Below are 9,764 nucleotides of genomic sequence, written 5' to 3' on the forward strand. Positions count from 1 at the left end.
ACACCAGAGCTGGCTGAAGGCACCCCCCGTGGACAGGAGTAAATCTGGGGCAGTGAACAAATGGGGGAGAAGGAAAAGCTCTTCCCTCGAGGGGAGCGCTGCGCTCGTGACTAGAAAAGAAGAACGAGATGGAAACCACTGGATGCTAAGCTCTGAGGGTGGAAATCCTAAGGAACACCACGAACGTGGTTTCAGAGTAACTCCCCACAAACCACGCATCAAATACCAAAGGAAAAAGTCCCTCCACGGCGGCAGCACCTGGCTGGCACCACTCTCCCCCAGGTGCGATTCCTGAAGTGGCGCGTGGAGAGGGCAGCACGGCATGGCTGCAGTTTCTCTGCTGAGAGCAGAGAGCTGGACTACAGTCACAAGAGGCCATCAGACATACCCGAATCGAGAGTCGTTCTACAACGTGACCAGCTGCACGCTTCAAAGCTGTGTAAGTCAGGCCAGTCACAGACAGAGCCCGATATTTATTTATTAGAGGAAGAATGCATAAAGCGACTTTCTTATGACTGTGAAAGCCCTGTATAAGCTGGAAAGAACTGTGGAACAGTGGAGGTTTTGTTAGAAAGTGGAAATTCAATCTCTACAATTCATCCCACATTTTCCAGTTCTCAGATAATGGTCTCCTAATATACACCATGCAGATATTTCTACCTGATTGGACACATCTGAGCACAAAGGTCAACAGCAAGTCGTTTTATCCCCAGCACAGTTTTGACTCTTCCTGCCAGTGGATTCAAAGTTAGGTGAAAAGACTAAGCAGTCACGTTCTCCTTCAACTGAATATAACAAGTTTGCTCTTTACTCTCACAGGCTTTGCAAATTTTCTTGGGTGTAAAATATTTAAAATACCTCTCATAAAGGATTAAAGATACCTTCAGGATAATTTTAACACAACACATTCTATATTGAGCATGATGTTTCCTTGACTTTGACTGTCTGATGCAGCATATGGCTAAATCCTGCTCACAGTCACCATCCAAACCACTTGAACCAGCACATGTCCCCCTTCATGAGGGGTTGGAAATTCTTAACAACCAATTTCTTAGAATTTGAATGACAAACATAGTCGTTTTTATTACTATTCTGTGTTTATTTCAAAAATACTAGGAAACATCCATTAAAATCAGCTTACTCACATTTTGAAAGACAGATGATAACTAAAAAATATCCTTTATTAAGAAAAATATTCTTCCAAAATCACTAAGGATACCAAGCGATTTATAAAGAATTTGCTTGCCTATGTCTAGCAAAATCAAAGCAGTTCTTCCTGGAAAGCCACAGCAAGATGGCAAGGATGATGGGTTACAGCCAAGCAATCATGAAAAAACAATTGGGAAAGTTTCACTAAGGGAGCGGCCTGATCGAATTTCTAAAAGATTTATTCTGGAGGATAATATTAAACATAATCAGAATAGTCATAAATTTAATGTAAATATTTTGAAAGCCTGACCTGAGTCGATGATGAGGGAGAAAATATGTGGATATACATCCCCCTACTCTTCACATTTCTCACAAATAGCCTCTAAAATTGAAACACTACAAAAAGCGTTGGATGGCGGCCTCCACCTTCTCTCCACCAGCCCAGCACGCCTGCCCACCCCTGCCCCCTGGAGGAGAACGACCCCTGCAAGCTGCGGTGTTGAGAGGCAGAGCTCCTCCCTTTGGGGACAGGCAGGTGAGTCCACTGGCCTCCTTCCAGCTGCCACCCCCCCCCCCCCCAGCAAGCCTGCCTTCCCCAGGGAGCCGCAGGCCCCCTCCCCATCCATCCCCGTTCTCTGGGCTTTGGGCTGCACTTTCCAACCACAGAGCCCACCTTCATCTCCCAACCCAGCCTTTGCAATAAGGCGAATACTTTCATCCTTATCCCTATGCCATTCTAAGTCCCTCTGATTCCAAACCATACAAGTGAAGAACTCCCAACAGAGGGGACCAGGAGAGTGGTCGTAGGGCGAGCTGGGTCAAAGATGACACCCAGGACTGCCTTCTCAGCAGCTTCTTAGAACCGTGGCAGAGAGCTGGAACTGAGTGCCAAGGCAGTGACTCATCCAGCTTGGAAGAGGAGTTCCTCCCTAACGTGGCATCTCTGCCCTGAGTGGATCCAGAGCGTGGAAGGAAGAGGGGAGGCAGAGGGCACGTGTGGCCACGGCACCGGTTCAGCCAGCCACCTCCCCTGCAGCCCGCACTCCTCACACAGCCGCGGCAGTGGCGGGCACTGCAGCAGGACACTGAGCGCCACGCGGTCCCTGTCCCGGAGGTACGCTGAGACCCGGGTCCCCTCCACTTAGGGACACACCCAGCGATGACTCACAGTTCTGAGAAAACCACTGGCAAGCCACTGAATGGCATGCAAAATGTATCTGTTATTTAAAAGAAAATTAAATATGTGTCACTGACATCTGGGACATTAAGCCTATATGTAAAACGCATCCCATTTTTTCTCTTTTTCACCATGAGGATTTGGAAAACAACAGAGAACCCAAATCCAATATCCCATCATCTGTTGGCCAATATCTTTTCTAGCTCCCCTTGGGCCTATGTTCTCATGCTGTGAAATCAGATTGTCTAAAGAAAATGTGTGCTGTGGATTGTCAAATTTCTCAGATAATTTGCTGACTTCATTTTTTTGTTGTTTATGATAATATTGAGAAGTAGGGCAAATGTCATATAACATGCGAACTGAAACCAATCTAGCATTTCAGTACAGCATGGGACTCCAAGTTTCCTAATACATTCTCAAGAATAAATCCTTAAAAAAAATAATCTAACCCTTAAAAGAGATAAGAACAATTAGGATGATTTTGATATATTTAATATTAATAAAGACTACCACCCACAAAAATGTGATTATCAGGATAGGCTGAAGGACATTAAAGTACCATAGCTCACTCTTTTTGTAGGCTGCAGTGTCATTAGAAGAAAGCATTTGAATTACACACTGCTAACATAAAAATGAGGGAAAGCTCACACAATCTCTTCGCTATGTTTCACACAGAAGAACATTTGGCATCTCCTTCCCAGGAGAGTGGGTATTTGTTAGAAAGAAAGCTGCACCTATAAGAAAACAAAAGCTCACCTGATTGTGGAGGAGAAAAGAATCCTGTTAACGACCTTGCAAGGACGGGGTGGCCCTGGACAGAATGGCCGCGGGCAAAGCAACAAGAAACAGTGATGTTTATACCCTAAACCTAACACGGGGGTCCCCCCGCACCCGTTCCCCATTGATTGGGTACTTCAGATCTGACTAGCTTTCCCGGTTCCTGCGTGATTCCACGCTCTCCCGGTCCCTGCAGTCCCCCCGGCTGGGCAGGCTTGGCGCCGCTTTCACCCCTGGCAGCTTTTCAAATTTGGCGCTGCTTTCGCTCCTGGCCCCGCCCCCAGCACTCACCATTGGCGCTCCCTGCTCTAGCCCCGCCCCCAGCACTCACCATTGGCGCTCCCTGCTCTAGCCCCGCCCCCAGCACCCATCATTGGCTTTCCCTGCTCTAGCCCCACCCCCAGCACTCACCATTGGCGTTCTCTGCTCTAGCCCCGCCCCCGGCACCCATCATTGGCTTTCCCTGCTCTAGCCCCGCCCCCGGCACCCATCATTGGCTTTCCCTGCTCTAGCCCCGCCCCCAGCACTCACCATTGGCCCTTTTGCTTTGGCCCCGCCCCCAGCACTCCCCATTGGCTTTCCCTGCTCTAGCCCCGCCCCCAGCACTCCCCATTGGCCCTTTTGCTTCGGCCCCGCCCCCAGCACACCCCATTGGCCCTCCCTCATTTCGGGCCACTTTTCAAATTCTTGGCCTGCCAAAGCCGCTGGAACCCGTACCCTCCGTTCTGAAACAGCAGAGCCGGCTCCGGCTTCCCCTTGTGAAAATCGAGCATGACCCTTTCCCCAGCATTGAAGAGCGACGTGCTCCCGCTGCGCCGCGGCTCTTCGTCGTTACTATCCCTGCTGTGTTTCATTTGGCTGTTGTGCCTTCTCTTAGGGGAGCTGCAGATCAGCGCACCCAGGCCCCGGCTGGTGTTTGCTGAATAGATGATAATCACACGGAGCCTGATTCAATACCGAGAGGAGGAGGTAGAGTTCAGGCAAAGAAAGGGGGTAAAAGAATAACTTCCTTCTAATGAGCAAGTATCCCGTATCAGCTATTTCATTCTGCTACATGCACACATGCTAACCTCGTCTACTGACCCCTCAAAGAGAGCTGAAGGGGATTTCAAGGAAAGCTCAATAAATAGAAAGGACAGGGAGTTTTGTCAAAGCTTTTTTATATGCCAGGCTACGTTGTCCTAGTTATTAATTTTTATTTCAAAGAAAAACAATGTTAATCAAAAGTCTCTGGTTTCCAGGAAAGAGGTATTTGAGAACACCTCCAGCCAGCAGTGACAACGTTTCTTAGAATAATCATAAACTGGGAATCTGGAAGGCACACATCTTCTAACCTCTTCATATTTTCAGGCATGAAACAGCTTCAGATTAAAACTACTCTTACCCAATTGACTCTAATAAGGGGTAGAGACTACATTATAATTTATAATTTATATAAATAAAAACTATTTGCATCAGATCCACATATGTTAGATATCACAGATGCTGCTGAAAGTCTCTCTCCCATTTGGAATGGTGAATCAGAAGGCTATGCTTGCCCTTAGCTTGTCATCCTGGGTTAATCTGGTTGACATCATGCTCCATGCTGAAACAAAAATCCCTCAGAAGAAGTACAATGCAAACGACCTCAATAAAAGGGTATTAATGATATTCTAGATACCTGGAAAACATTTTCAGTATTTTGGATTTGTCTTGAAAGAATGAAATTAACATTCAAAAATGGAAAAGATAGATAAAATAATAAATACTGAATAATCATTTACTTATCCAGACAAAAGTTGGTTTATGAATAGAAAAGTTTTGGAAAGATAAATGTTAAATTTTATTGGTGATTATATTTGGGTGGTTGGATTAGACATGATTTTCTTCTCTTTTTCCTTATTTGCATTTTCCAAACTTGCTTTTATGATACAAGAAAAGCCTTTAACATTATATACATGCTCAAAGTGTACAATGATCACTGGCTCATTGAAGATAAAAAGTGAAACCCACTTTCACTTTTATTTCATTTTTTAAACAGTGTTACAGTCCCTTGCTCCTGTATCTTTTATAAGAAGCCTGAGTTATGGAAAGCCCTGTCACCCCTTATCTGCTGCCAACTTCAGCAGCTGCTTCCTTTTTCCTTTTGACAGCTCTGCTGCCTTTTATCCCTGTAGATCAGTGACAAGCACAGTTACATGAATCATGGTTTCCACATTTTATTAATTGGCCCTAATGTGATATTTCTTAGCTGAGGTTTTCATTCAACTTTTAATTTTCTGTTCTTGGCAGAAAGAGCACACATTGTCTGTGGGTAGCTCCAACCTTTCCCCTAGTGACTTCCTATTCCTTTTGGGAAGCCCCATGCTGCAGAGGAAACGACAATTTAACAACTGGATTGCATGTGTTTGCATATACAACCTGGGTGAGGCTTTAGCCTAAATCCAAGATTATAGGTTATACAGTGGTCATTTTATCAGCTTGCTCTGTTTAAAAGAACAAGACATTAAGTCTTAAATTAATTAGTAATGTGAAGCTGTTTTCATCCAGGGAGCCTCCTGGACCCTCATGCTCTACCCCAGCATGTTAAGGGGAGACAATTCCCAGCACTTCCCAGGTCGGTAGACCTGTGCTTTTCCAAGGAAGGTTGGCGTAACCACACTTTTAACTACTGGATGGAACCAGCCACATAGATGGCAAATTCACGTGCAACGCTGTCTCTTCAGTCCCACACCAAAGCTATACTGTTCTGAGCATGTGAGTCTGAGATGGGAGAGACAGCCAGGCCGGGGGAATGAAGCAATTCCACAAGGCTCAGCTCCCTCGAGCCTGGCCACCCCTCGGGGGCTGACAGCGGAGGGGTCTGTGGGCAGCGCCCGCTGCTGGGTGGGCAGCCCTGCCTTCCCCCAGCGTCATCCACGCGAGGTGTGGTCGTTGAGTTACGTATCCCGTCTTCCTCTTAGCCCATGTCCCCGCACCCTGAGGCGTGGACCACAGGGAGCAGGACTTTTGAAGACGTTTCTAGTGAAGATGTGGCCAGCTGGCCCAGGCAGTGTCTTACTATGGACTACTGGAGCTTTGAGGGAGAAAGCCATGGGGAGAAGCCAGGTCCACGGACCTTGGGCACAAAGGCAGAAAGGGGACAGGTCACCAAGGGGTGGGAAGCAGGGGGCAAGTCCAGCCTGGGAAGCTGCAGGCATCATGGGGGAAGCAGGCCTTGCCTCTCTCTAGATTGTGGACTTCTATCCTCAAAGCTGGGAGTCAGTAAAGTCCCATTGTATTCATAGCCAAAACCAGTTTGTGGTGTTTATGATAGCAGCTGAGGCCCTCGAAGCCACGAGGCCATGGATAAGGTGGCAGAGCCAGGGGGTTGGCGTCTGCTTGCTTCCCCCACCCCTCCTCATTTCACTGGCAGAGTGCTAGGCAAGTACCAGCCAGTAATCAACTACAGCACCAGCTCAGGGGCTTGCGGCCAGCGCTGTGGAGATAAAACAGAGCAAAAACCCCAAGGATCCCAAAGTCTCTAATATTAGATTTTAAAATATACTTGCATTTTTTTTTAATTTTATTGTATTTTTTTAAAGATGCATAGATCACAAAAAATGTCACATTAAAAAATATAAGAGGTTTCCATATACTTCATGCATGCCCATATCCCCCCACTCCTCCCACATTAACAACTTCTTTCATCATTGTGGCACATTCATTGCACTTGGTGAATACATTCTGGAGCACTGCTGCACCGCATGGATTACAGTTTATGTTGTAGTTCACACTCTCCCCCAGTCCATTCAGTGGGTTATGGCAGGATATGTAATGTCCAGCATCTGCCCCTGAGACAACTTCCATGGCCACTGTTCCTTCATCAATGACATAATTTCTTCCACTGCTAGAGTCACAATAATTCTATAGTAGAATACCAGTAAGTCCACTCTAATCCATATTTTATTCCTCCATCCTGTGGACCCTGGGATGGTGATGTCCACTCTATATTTGTATTTTTTATAAAAATAATCCACATGCCTTATTTGAAAAGACAAATAAGACTGCAGAGTTTATAATCAAAAGAGGGAGGCCTCTGCAATACCTCCCCTGACCTCCAGAGGCTTCATCCTGAGAAAACCAATTCTAGCACTTTCTAGCTATTTCTTCTGGTATTTGTCTCTATGTTCCTAAATGACAGACTTACATAGTTATTTCCTGCCTTGAAAGTTTCAGATGTTATCTGAAACTTTATGGACATAAAGTAACTTCAGGAAGATATTATCTTCCCGTTATGAAAGATGAGGATTTAGCAGGTTCAGCGTCTCACAGCCTCCCCTCCCTCTTTCTCTTTCTCCTTCATCTTCTGCCACCATCCCTCCCAGCAGAGTTACGTGATTCTATTACTCTCGGGTGAAATCAGTGGTCATTGCTCACGTTAATATGACTTAAATATGACCCGTAGCTGTACAGCACTGAAAGTGTGTTTTTCCTGGAATTAATTGCCTCGAGTTTCTCATTTGCCTTGTTTTCTGTCTGCTTATCACCAGCTTTTCCCAGATCCTCTGAAAGAACTATGAACGCCTCCCAATACGATCAAGCACACCTGCTAGTCCACGGGTTTCGTTTTGCGGGAGTGCTGGCTCCTCCCGCCCCGCTCGGCTGGTGCGTGGCTTTCCTCTTTGCCACCACCTGGACTTCCCAGAGCCTCCCTTCTGCCGGCCTCTGTTTCCCAGATGCCAGGTTTTCCTCTTTCCTGGACTTTCACTGCTTTTGTTGTAACATCCCATCCTGAGAAAGAGTACCTGGAAGATACCTTTTGTAGAACTTTTATGTTTTAAATTACCTTGTTCTAGCTGCTCATTTGAAGTATAGTTGGGCTGGATTTAGACTTCTAAACTGGAAGTTACTTTCCATGATGGACTCAGTCCTCTCCCACCAGCCACATTTTTGCTCTTCAGAAGTCTGAGCCATTCTGATTGTGGCTCCGTTCTATCTATTGCACTGTATTTCTCTCTGGAAGTTTTTAAGATCTTTTCTTTCTCTTTTATATTTTGGAATTTCATGACGATGAGGGTCAGTATGAGCCATTTCTCATTGACTCTGTTCGATACTTTCAGTCTAGAAATGCATGACGTCAGTTATGTGGAATTCACTTACATTATCAGTTTCTTTTTCTTCTCTCCATAACCTCTGCCTCCTTTTGAACCTACAAGTAACTACTTGAATATTAGCTCTCCAAGCCTAACCATCCATTTATATCCTTTATCCTTTCCCTTAAATTCTACCTCTTTGCCTTTTTTATTTACTTATTAACACCTTCCAAATTTTTATTGAATTTTCATTCCTACTATAATATTTTTAATTTCCCCAAGATATTTCTTATACTCTGTACTGTTTCTTCTACTTCTAAAGTAGCCTAGGTTTTCTCACATCCCTCTGATGACATCAATTTTGTTTTGTCTGCTTTAAAATAAAAATTTTCTTCTGCAAACTGCATTTTCCCTCTTTTACTCCAAATTCTCAAAGACTTTAAAAGCTAGGATTAAAGAGAAAATGTATTTCTCTCTCAGGAAAATGCAAGAATGATCATGTAGCTAAACAGAAATGGGTTGTTAAATATTTTGTATTGCATGTTACTCTGGTAATTTAGTTATCAAAATAACCTTTCAAGTAAGCCCTTCCCAAGGGCACAGATATGAGTAAATGGTAGCACAGAAAGTCAAAGAGCCCTGAGGTTTGACCTAATTATTTGATTGCTGTTACTTGCTCTGTGTTAGCCATAAGTAGCCTTGCCTCAGTCAGAGAGAGGCCTTTCCTTTCTAATTCATCTTCTCATAAACAAACATGTCAGCACTGGTTCTATTTACATAACCTTGGATAAGCTCAAGAAAACAGAAAATGTGGTGGGGTGATACAGTGGGGTTTTTCCCTTATACTTGTAAAGGTTAAAGAGCATGGAACAGCTTTTATCACACCCCCCAAAAAAGAGGAAACTAACATGTTGGGAAATTCTCAGGAACTCATGGACTAATGAGGTCGGGATATTTTCAAATGAGTGTCCAGTACAGATCCCCACTTATGAAATCTGCCCATCTGGCAATTTCCCTGCCAACTGAACGGGATGTGATAGTTCATTTTCCCATTTCTGAGAACTTTTTTTTTTGTTCTTTTGCACAGGGGTTTGGCACAAAGTGGGGCACGAATTCTCCCCACAGCATCTTCGTTTTCTCCAAGAATGTGATCTCTTTGCTGAGAACAGACTACAAAGAAAGGAAAGAAGAAAAGAAAGAAGGAAAGCAATTCACAAAACAAGCAACAAGCTAAATAAAAGATTAAACGTGTGGTATGTATTTGGAGCGTATTTTTCTTCTTTTTCTTTAGTTTTTTGCTAGCTGCTCTCTAGTCAAGCATGTGAGCGTGTTCAGGAGCTTTTCCTCTCCATAGAGTGACCTGTGCTGCGCTTATCCTCGTGACTTTTAGTAGCTTGGCTTCACTGTCACGTAGTAATAAAATTTTGAAGGATTATGTTATTTATATGAGTCAGAGTACTTACCAATTCCAAACAGAAGAAATGATTTCTTAAAATATAAAAAACTAAAGAATGGAAGGCTTCACCGAAATTTAAAACTTTGTGTGTCAAATATTTTCAAGAAAGTAAAAAGAAAACCTATAGGATGGGGGGAAATAGTTAGAAATC

The 9,764-nt window shown here is 44.4% G+C and overlaps 1 long non-coding RNA gene across 1 annotated transcript; it reads left to right on the forward strand.

Annotated features, from left to right (window-relative positions):
- Positions 1-3,795: 3,795 nt before the first annotated feature.
- LOC131273530 (uncharacterized) lies at positions 3,796-9,408 on the forward strand. The gene is made up of 2 exons (XR_009180782.1): positions 3,796-4,072; positions 9,245-9,408. It is a non-coding gene; the product is annotated as an uncharacterized lncRNA (long non-coding RNA).
- Positions 9,409-9,764: the final 356 nt, after the last annotated feature.

The sequence above is a fragment of the Dasypus novemcinctus genome, chromosome 15 (genome assembly GCF_030445035.2).
Source record: "Dasypus novemcinctus isolate mDasNov1 chromosome 15, mDasNov1.1.hap2, whole genome shotgun sequence".
NCBI classification, from domain to species: Eukaryota; Metazoa; Chordata; class Mammalia; order Cingulata; family Dasypodidae; genus Dasypus; species Dasypus novemcinctus.